We start from the raw sequence: 11455 nt of genomic DNA on the forward strand, positions 1-11455 counted from the left end.
AGACAGATTTCAACGGTACGCGATAACATCAAACGACGTATGTCACGTTGAATAAAGACATTATGTATATCTAACAAAGATACATTGAACTTCAAATTGATAAAAGTTGCAAAGTCGGAAGTGTTTAATCTATGTTCATAGAGATTTTAGTCACAAATTCTTTGGTAATCCGTGTTGCCGGGAAGAAAGTATTAAAAGTGGCGCAGTATCAGAAATGATTATGACGCGACAGGGTTTTCCCAATCTTCAACTAAGCTGCTTCGTCAGCAAAAGCAGTTACCACAGCGGGCACCTCTTATCTGGAAATCCACACGACCCGCTTGAAAGTCACGTCATAAACACATATGCTATAATTAACTTTGAACAAATATTAGCTTACTCAAAATCAAAAGGGACTTTAAGTCAAGAAGGAAGTCCTGGATATGTAGTGGCTTCAGACTTGATACAATTAAGCATTGACTGTGTATTTTTTTCGGTTCATTGAGGTATGAATCGAAAAACCAATGTGCAAACTGTATGAATCCGCGTACACAGTCAATGCTTATAATTAAATTCGACAACATAAAACATGTTTTATCTACAATAGTTTAACCAAAAACAGTTGTATATATCAAAACAGACAAAAATGACGACATTGACAAACATTCCAGGTGTAGGAATACATACTGTGGCGTGCATGAATCAGGTGATTGTTTAATTAATGCACATAAATTGACACGCCTACACTGTCAGTAGCCAATCAACGGAGAGCAGGATCAAAACAATGTTCATTGGACCTGTCAGTTAAGACAAGTGGCGAAAAGAACTGCAACAGTCAGACTGTAACGAACCGGAAGAAATGTGTCCGGGAGAATTTTTTTAAGGCGGCTGTTTCAAATTACATGGTCAGTTACCGCCAGATTCAAACATTACTTCCCTGATTACGGTAAAACACAGTTGGAAAAATGCTAGTTAGAAAGGAAACCCGAAGTCATGAAAGTTGAACCGAGGCGAGCAGAAACAAAAACAGTCGAGCGAGCCTGCACGTTTGCTGTCTGATTCATTCTCGGCCTTCAGTTTCAAAGGTTTGTTTGGACAATGAATATGCATGAAAGTCGCTAAATGTCCTGTGCATGACGATACACGTGAGCAGAAAGGGATCCCTCGGCTGTAATATTGGGATTCCCCGACATTCCGAAGTAATAAAAGTAGTGCGCCTCGGTGGGCGTGGCTTAATTTTTTACATTCATTGGGAGATGAATGCAATAACACGTGACCAATTCAGCTAATCAGAATACAGGAATTTCAATGAACACAACGAAAATTTAATTATTGTACATATAACGGCAGTGGTGTTAGGAAGTTCAAGAAATATATTACCCATAAGGGTATTTGCACATGTGCATTTTATCGATTCTCAATACTGATTGGTCAATTAATCCCATATGACGTCACAATGCAACATTGATGAGAAAAACATGACATGACGTCATCCATTGTTAAGAAATCGTCTTCTGAACAATAGGCTACCTTCAATGAAGTTTCTCCTTTGGGCTGACGTTTTCTACATTTTTTTCTTTATCTCTTTTAAAATGTCAATGACTAATATATAGAATCATAACATACTAGAAAATCGGCATTACGAAGCATCTGCTCCTCGTGAATGAATGCTGTACGTCTCTCATCAAAGGATCGGGATTAATTCCATTCATTCACTCAGGATAGATAATCCGCCATTCCTTGCAACTCGTTCGTTATTCAAGAAATCTTGAGTTAATTCTGTTATAGGAGCGACACTGACTTCTCCAACCTGGGGACAAATTACACAGCAAATTATATTGCGAAAGACGCACACATTCCGACAGACATGAAACAAGCCTCCATGACACAATGTCTTCCACGAGGCACCTGGACTTGATCTGAGTGATTGAGTGTCGTTTACTGCTGCATTCAGCACTATTCCTGCTATATGTCACGACTGCCTGTATACGTAGATAACCCCCAAACGTACTTTTTCACATGCCAGCATTGTTGGACGTATACAAATGACAACATGACCTTTGTGTGACCAAACAATACCAGGTCCTGTGTGTGGTCTGTGAAATCAAATGACACCGGGTGTTCGACGAAAGAATGAGCAATTACCACTAAAACTAGTTATCCATTCGGAAAACTACCGTATAGGTTATATAAACAGTGCCTATTGCCCACATGTCAAAACTTGATTTATGTTTCAATAAAAAAATATGCTCCGAATAATACAAAGCAAGCAAACGTAAGCAATGTCACCTGACCTGACCACCATCTTTTAGCGGGCAACACGCCGTCTCTTGTCAGCCAACATGTTCACGTGCGAGTTGAAAACACAACGTAGCGCTGAAGCTCAGTCTGGCTGTTTGACAAGGATGGAAGAAGAACGGAAACTGATACATACTGACTTACAAACTTACTTACTGACTGACCCAATATACCTCCTGCTGATGACAATTGCAAACGTATGATAGACATTCCAACCATTAGAAACAACAGTGCTGTACAGTGTATCTGAAGTGAGACAGGGGCCAGTGTTCACGTCGTGTTGTGTGGAGTACGAGCAATATCAGCTGATGTGTTTAGAGATGCGTCATGCGTGATTCACCAAATGTCTTGAAATAATGACTCTGCAGTACTTGCTACCTTCTTCACTTGTACAGAGTCGGACCGCCTCCGTGGTCTAGTGGTAGAGCGTCCGCCCGGAGAGCGGAAGGTCCGGGGTTCGATCCCTGGCCGCGTCATACCAAAAGACGTTAAAAGATTGGCCTTGTTGTTACCCTGTCTGCTGGTCGGCTCGGGGTCAGTATACTGTGTCTGAGTGGGGTATTCTTGTTCAACTGGGGCATGGTATCTCAGTGAGCTAGCACTATAAATTGGCATTAGTCCGGACTTGTACAAGCAGCCACACACAGACACAGACACGTGCATGCACGTGGCCATATAAGTACAATAATCTTGGCCGCGACGTTAACCCCAATTTCACCTCACCTCACCTCACCTGTACAGAGTCGACTGGTACATGAGCCTTGACTGTACCTTTTGCACGCGGACATTGGCTGGTCTGCACAGGTCACTCTCAATATGATCAATGACAGGTCCACACAGATGGGCAGTGGTAGTCCATGGCTAGTGCAGGCATTGTGATTAGTGGCAGCCATGTCTAGTGCAGGCATTGTGATTAGTGGTAGCCATGTCTAGTGCAGGCATTGTGATTAGTGGCAGCCATGTCTCGTGCAGGCACTGCGATTAGTGGCAGCCATGTCTAGTGCAGGCACTGCGATTAGTGGCAGCCATGTCTAGTGCAGGCATTGTGATTAGAGCCCTGTTTGAAACTGAGACATTGCCTTTTTGTAATTATGGCAACAGTAACTGGTAAAGTGAGTGGTTGAGGCTCTGTTTCGCACATTTTGGATTCGAACCCAGGAATGTACTTGAATATGCAGCGATCTCATCACTACGGTTCACACCACCCCACCAACCGTTTCACCCACCCATCTATCCACCATGCATCCACCACAAAACCAGCCCATGTGCATCCTTACCAAGGTCCGCACATCGTAATGAAGTACCACCAGCTTGCTGCGAGTGATACAGACACTGGAAGCCATATGGTGGACTACAAGGAGGCCTTAATATCCCCATCAACACACACGCCCACTGCTGACCCCAGTCGCATAGGTGTGAAGTCCTGTAAGTCCAGAACAACTGCTCCACTAGGGTAGAACTCAATCTTAACATCCAGGCAGCGTCAGTTGTCACCAAGACACAAAGGCCTCCGGATTTAGTGCTGCATCATGAAGTATCCTATTAGCAGCACGGCGCTCCACGATGCCATTAATTATAACAGCCTGACTGGTGTATGCGCCCTACAATGGAAGGTACCTCCGTGGTAGGATATACATACAAGAAACTCGAGAGGACGTGAAGCCAATCTTTTCAATTTAACACTCGAATAGCGAACATTTCAAGTTGTAAAACATTGAAAGTTTTGACCAATAAACTACATTGTAAGAAGTCTTCCCGGTGAACCTCTACGTTGTAGGAATTTGCCAGAGAATAACCAGTCTCGATTATCTGGCGTAAAAAGGCAAAAGAGTGAAGAAAATTATATGAATGCTGTAAATAACTACGGTCTTCAGATAGACAGTTATATCCGAATATTCCCGACCTCGTTAGCCCGGGCGACTAGCATTCCGGGCGACCACTGTTGGGGTACGTCAACAGATATAACAGTTTCATTAACCCGGAGTATTCAATGGGAGCGGTACTATTCGGGTAAATGAGGTTTCGTTTACATCAATGATGTCTTTAATGAGGGTAGGGAATACCTATTCCTAATAACTGTTCACGTGTATTTCGATCACCTTTTCAGAGATCACGGATAAGTATAGTGTACATTGTTTCATATTGCATCGAGATAAGGAAAATTAATTCGTACTTATCAATCTGATAGTGACTAAACCATGTCATTATATCAAGTTTACGTTTTTGCATGGATAAACTTGGACTGCATCTAATATTTATTGGAACATATATAAACTCAGGCCACCTTTACTACGTGGTATTTCCGGTTTCGACATATAAAACGATAACGATTAATAACAATTCACAAGAGAGAGAAAAGGCATTTCACACAAAAAGTGTGATTTATGTGCAAATTCACGATAACAGACCGTTGAGAAATAACGTATCACGGCTAACTTGTAACGTGAAATATCGAATCACGGCGAATTAAAAGCGCCAGTCACGAACATCGAAATAGGTATTCCCTACCCGCTTCAAGAAGTACTACAGACCAAGGACTCGAGGCGAGCGAACACGACGTACTGAGACAATCAGGTGGAGGTAACTCCTAACGTATTTAATAACGACCAACCATAAGGAGTGAGTGAGTGAGTTTGGTTTAACGACGCTTTAAACAATATTCCAGTTATATCGCGGCGTGTCAGCTTAATGTGGGAGGAAAGCCCGAGGTGATGCAGGTCTCAGACGTTTACCGCTTCGGTGAAACCCACGAGCATGGGTATGGTGCTGACAAACCTAGTAACATAATCGGGGCGAACCGGGATTCGAACCCACAATCATAGTTTCTGGCGTGCCCAAGGGACGCAACTCTGCACAGCGAAGCCTTAGACGACTGGGCCGCCCGTGCCCACCCATAAGGAAGACCAGAAGAGTGAGAGGGTCATGTTTTGTTACATCATCAGCATCATACTACGTCAGAGACAGTAACAATGGGGTATTGCACCCAGGTCGGGAAGCTAACGAGCGATCGGCTTATCCACTGGGATAACCACAGCATACAAAGTCAAATAAGCAGAAGATGCTGCTGCTGCTGCTGCTGCTAATGATGATGAAACGTGGAATACGTGATACAAAGCTGCAACTATAGACTACCCCTACCCGTATAACTCCAATGTGTGGGCTGCAGTGCTCTAAGAGTGGGTGAGTGTGGTTTTACACCACCTTTAGCAATATTCCAGTAACATCACGGAAGGGTACACAAGAAATGGGTTCACACATTGGTGGATCGAACCTGGGTCTTCGGCATGACGAGCGAATGCTTTAACCACTAGGCTACCCTACCACCCCGAAGTGCCCTATGATGTTTATAGTACAAATGTCTTTAAAACGACCTTATCTTCCGACTCGATTAATTAAAGACTGACGTCATATAGCTGGAATGTGACTGAGTGCGCGTTCAACAAACAAACAAACAAAACAAAACTCTAGCTTCAAGAAGCATCGTTAATCTTTATATTCAAATAATGAAAAAAATCGGTATCTCAGCGTCTCCTATATCAAACATAAGTACTATGAGCACTTAACGCCACAGCGACCAAATCCCTAGCTAATCCACAGAGGTCCCCGGTGACAAAACCCCGTGTGTCTTAATGTGTTTAATAATAAACTCACTCCAGGTAAGTCAACACCTAATGTAATGTATTGGTGAGTCAGTATTTCACCGGAGAGAACCCTGTACCAAAGACATATAGTTTTGCCTGCACGAACTGTAAGTAGCGAGGTGGAGCTAGTTTTTATCTCAGGGCACGGGTCAAATAGCATTGATCAAGTACACAAAATATCCTTTGATCGAAATTCGATAAAAACTATCAATCAACCCGATAAATATACATTAAATGATATTAAATCAGGAATGTTATAGATTTGGCAATCGTCTAAAGCAAGGCAGTGATTCATTTTAGTTGTTGCTTTTAACATTTATATTTGATATTGACTACTTGAGACTTTAAGGTTTAGCTCTGAAATGTGCTCAGTATAGCCCCTGAACCATAACTATACTGCTCAAAAGAAGTTAAGGACAATCCGATTCTTTTATATTGCTGTAGTTAATCGGTCATAGCATGACATAGACTCGGTGGTCCTTAACTTCTTTTGAGTAGTATATGTTATCAGCGTACCACGGAATTCCTAGCTGTATGTATTATATTTCTACTAAGAATATCTGGAATTGGAGCTATTTCCTAATTAAATAATGTATGTATATTGGCATCTGAATTATGTAGAATTTCCTACCGAAGTGTATCTATTTCAACCTTCTCAAGCTCAACAGCATGTGTAGATGTCACAGCCTGAAAAAACGCGGCCTTAATACTAAAAGCATCGTGATGTTAGACCGAAACATGCATTATCATGCATTGTTGAACATGCATGGGCTGCACTGGGCGACATGGGCTGTGTAAATGCAAACAGGGCACCAGCATTGTGAAACTAGTCAACAGTCACACAGAAGCCCGATATCAACACACTAGGTTCCCGTCTGTGTAACTATAGTGATTGTATACAAGGTTTTATCCTCTAGACACGCCGTTGTATAAAAACAGATATCCTTCAGAAACAATGAGGAAAACAAGACAATAAAGTTATTTACGGAAGCATATTACATAAATGTAGATATGATAGCGATTATCACTTGTGTGGTTAGTCTGAATCGTTAATTTCATATATAGGATTTTCAGAATCACGACAATCCATGGGAATGGGATAGACTAGTGGTTAAACCGTTCGCTCGCCACACCGAAGGCCCGGGTTCGATTCTCTATGGGTACAGTGTGTTAAGCCCATTTCTGGTGTCCTCCGCCGTGATATTGTTGAAATATTTCTAAAACGACGTAAAAACATACTCACTCACGTCGATACACAAAACGAAAAATGCTTGTTCCATGGGGCGACATTTTCAGTTGTATATAAACATTTCTTTTCATAATTTTCCCTTATATATTAAAACAATTTTCTTTCGCTATTTCGTCAGCACTTACCTAACAATAATTTTTGTCAATGAATAATTATGTCTCAGTAAACCACTCGTCCAAGTCGTTAATAATATCCTATCAATAGTATTTAAACACTTACTTGCTATTTAATGAATTAAAAATAATATAGAAACCAACATCTCCCAATACCACAGGGTGATGCGTGAAATACATGGCCTAATGCACACATTCCTATCTTAAAACAACCATTAGGGCCTACACACCGCACTAAGTACTTCAAACACAGGTCAGATCCATTAACGGCATCAAGAGCCCACAAAACCATAAACAATTGAACATACGAAAATTACAAGGAAAGTTGCTGCAGAACCCGCCGCCTGCTTCTCTTATGAAGACAGTACATATAATGTTGTAAGCTTACCTTATGTTCATAGCGTTCATGCAGCACGCGCGCTTCTTGGTTCTTGGTCGTACCCACAAAATATATCTCCGGTAACACGAGTTGCCCCACCCGCTGACCTAGTTAGGACGTACACTCAACACGCCAGACAGACTCGGCGAGACGGACGACCATATACTGAAGTAAGCCTCTAGGACACGCACCTTATCGCTGTACGGTCGGTATTACAGGTGACATGATTGACAGATGTCTATAGACTATGTATGTTTCACCGTCACAGTAACAAGTACCGCACAGGAACCGGAGCACTATACTGTTTGAAGTATATCGACGGCAGTGTGTTGTATGGCTAGAAAGTGGCTTCAACTCTAGGTTGGTCGGATAAAGGATTATTGAATATTTCACATACCATTTACAATTGATTCAGAATAAATGATGTTGTGGCATTATTTGTTATAGGTATACGTATATCCTTGGACACATTGCTTTCTTTATGTAGAGGTAGTACAAAAACATGAATGTCACCATGCACCGGAATACTAGTAACTGTACTGATGTTATTCTACAGTAACTTTATAACCTACTCGGGTTTTACATATACCAAATCTCAGTCAACAATCCATTACGTCACTTAATTATAACACGCTTTCAAGTATGTAGATTAATATTTCCTACATTCACAAAATAGCGTGTCTTATTTTCATAGTAACATTTAAAATATCAGCCAAACATTATTTTCTATCATCAATATAACCAAACATGTTTGTTACTCAACCGGTTTGAGTGAGTGAGTGAGTTACCCAAGTTTGGAATCGAATGCTTTAACAACTGGGCTACCACCGTTTTCCTAAAAAGGTCTCTCAACGGAACTTGGACTCGCATATAAGATCTCTCGGCCAATTGAATATTATAGAATGAGAACAAAATGATAAAGATGTGGAAATCATAACCAACCACACACCGATCACCCATCCTCGATCCGTCATCCTGGCCTCACATCAATCAACCCGTCCCTGCACTGATGATGAAATGTTTCTACGGATTCCATCACTTGTGAAGACATTCTACCGATGGTCGGGGGGATCCCGTCTGCGGGTAGCGAGGTGTTTACACAACACGACAGCACGTGACGGGGAGGATTACATGGGCTTATCAGCAAAATATCTACAGATCCCCCATACCAAGTGTGACAGACTGGTCGGGGCTCAACGCTTTGGCTTTTATGGAAAGAGACTTGGTTCGATACCCGCTCAACTTGTTTGTTTTGTTTGTTTGTTTGTTGTTTAACGACGCATTCAGCAATTTGCAAGCTATATGACGGCGGTCTGTAATTGATCGAGTCCGGAACAGACAATCCAGTGACTGACATCATGAGCATATATCAACACAACTGGGATACGATGACATGCATCAACAAAGGCAGCGAGCCTGACCACACGATACCATAAGTCGCCTTTTCTAACCTGCATCTTCACGGGAGCCCGCTCAACATTCATAAACTATTAACACTATCATATATCCAATCCTTCAGTAATCTAGTTATTAAGGTACATATTTAAAACGTATGATACAGACCAATTGTAACAAGTCAGTCAACCAACCAACCCGAGAGACCAACTGGTCAGTCAACCCACATAACTATCAGCGACAATGTTTGTTTGTATATTGTTTACCGCCACACACAGCAATTTTCCAGCGATATTACGGCGCTCTGTAACAATCCAGTGATTGACATAATGAGCACCGGTCTACGTAAATGAGATACGTTGACATGCATCAACCAAGTCAGCGGGCCTGACCACCCGATCCAGTTAGTCGCCTCTTACGACAAGCATGGTCACCTTTTTACGGTATGCATGGGTTGCTGAAGACCCATTCTACCCCGAGTCTTCACGGGTGGCAGCGGCAATGCACTTTAGTGCTTGTTAGGGTATGTGTACGATGTACATCTGTGTGGCACACCTGTGAACACACCTGTGAACGTAAAAACACAACACACACACAGATAAACCCCATCGCGCGTTGTATATTCAGGAAGATATATGTAGACTCGGGTCACTGAATAAAAAACCCTCACTCATCCACAAGATCCGTAAGTGACTTTTCAATAAGATCAAAATGATTCTCTTTCAAGCGTGAACAGTTGATACTAGGGTAGACATTGATGTTCTTCTGCATGTAGTAGGGTTGAGACGTTCTAAGCCCCACATAGAAGGAATAACGAAATAGTTTCTTCTTTGTGTGGACATGACATGATGTCAATCAATCTTTATCGTTTTTTATGGTACTGATTGGTACATGATGTCACAGAGGCATAACCACAGAAACACCAACAAGTGTTTCGCTGTTACAAGTCAGTAAAAAAAGGAAGGATCTGTGACCTTTGGGAAATGGGCAAACTGGAGTAACGTGCAGTGATCAAAAAACATTATCCAAATCCTTCTCTTTTGTTTGTTTGTTTGTTTGTTGTTTAACGCCGCACTCAGCAATATTCCAGCCATATGACGGCGGTCTGTAATTTTTCGAGTCTGGACCAGACAATCCAGTGATTAAAATCATGAGCATCGACCCAAGCAATTGGGATCGATGACATGTGTCAACGAAATTAGCGAGCCTGACCCCACGATTCCGTTAGTCGTCTCTTGCGACAAGCATAGTCACCTTTTACGGCAGGGGTGGGTTGCTGAAGACCTATTCTACCCCTTCACGGGTCAATTCCTTCTCTACGAGGCTTAGAACTAACTTATCAGTCAACCTTTGTATATTTGACAGAGGAATAACCCTGCTTCTGCAGGTTCTCAAGGCAATCTGAGTGCTAAAGCTGTCGTTTCTAAATATCGCTCAGATCACTTTGCTGAAAATAGATCCTGTTTGATACAATTATCATACTGCACACCCAGCTTCCTCATAATGCCCAGGGCGAGCCCTGGACGGGGTTAATGCTATCTCGATTAGTTCACCTCTGTATACTGTTGGAGCGTGGTTGTAGGAGTCAGTAGGGGAGTAATGTTAGGGCGGGGTATCAGGGAGCGATATAAAATGTGCGATGACACAATCCGGATACTTACCAAGACGAGTTACACACAAACCACTAGAATACTCCTCAGCCATTTAGCATCAAACCATGTGTGATGTTGTACTAACGCCGTAAGTGATGTACTACCTTGTAGCATGGAATGTGATATATTCATCGTTCATACACCAATACCGATCTACGTTCAACATAATGCCATTGCATGACACCTACCTGTATTGTGGCCGTCCATTCACAAACGTGAACCAGATAGCGTCAACAAGCATGATATGTTATTGTCCACCCACATGCCGTCACGTGACCTACCCCACACCTCCTGGTCGACCTGGACAAACACACTGTACAAAGGAGCTCACTCACCCGCAAGGGAACACCAAAATGTGCCGAAAGGTGATCGCTGAAAGCATTGAAGGGCGATGACAAGCACACATTTCGATCTCGTGGTTGTGTGAAATTGAAGTCTTGACTATGAAAGGACTATATATATAGTGTACCATGAAGCAGGTCACAGTATGGTCTCTGTGTAAAGTCATCTGAATGCTGGGGAAATCGTAGGCTAATTTGGAATATAGTAGAGGTATATCTTAGGCATACCATGAAGCATGGTGGGTTCAGACTTTGGGATACCATGAAGCATGGTGGGTTCAGAGTGTGGGATACCATGAAGCATGGTAGGTTCAGACTGTGGGATACCATGAAGCATGGTGGGTTCAGACTGTGGGATGCTGTGAAGCATGGTGGGTTCAGACTGTGGGATGCTATGAAGCAGGTCGG

At 42.3% G+C, this 11455-nt stretch overlaps 1 protein-coding gene across 7 annotated transcripts in view; it reads right to left on the reverse strand.

The window, feature by feature from the left end:
• LOC124141891 overlaps positions 1–11455 on the reverse strand; it is a 37746-nt gene that overhangs the window by 12989 nt on the left and 13302 nt on the right. For 2 of the 7 annotated variants that reach the window (XM_046510074.2, XM_048387849.1), the window contains exon 1: positions 7669–7822. The exons of 3 other annotated variants lie outside the window; for them this stretch is intronic. The gene's annotated coding sequence lies outside the window, so the exon portion shown is untranslated. Of the gene's footprint in view, positions 1–7668; positions 7827–10894; positions 10920–11455 lie in introns of those variants that run through there. 2 more of the 7 variants (XM_048387852.1, XM_046510075.2) reach the window with 2 other exon arrangements.

The sequence above is a fragment of the Haliotis rufescens genome, unplaced genomic scaffold, assembly GCF_023055435.1.
Source record: "Haliotis rufescens isolate VD_foot unplaced genomic scaffold, xgHalRufe1.0.p SCAF_7, whole genome shotgun sequence".
NCBI lineage: Eukaryota > Metazoa > Mollusca > Gastropoda > Lepetellida > Haliotidae > Haliotis > Haliotis rufescens.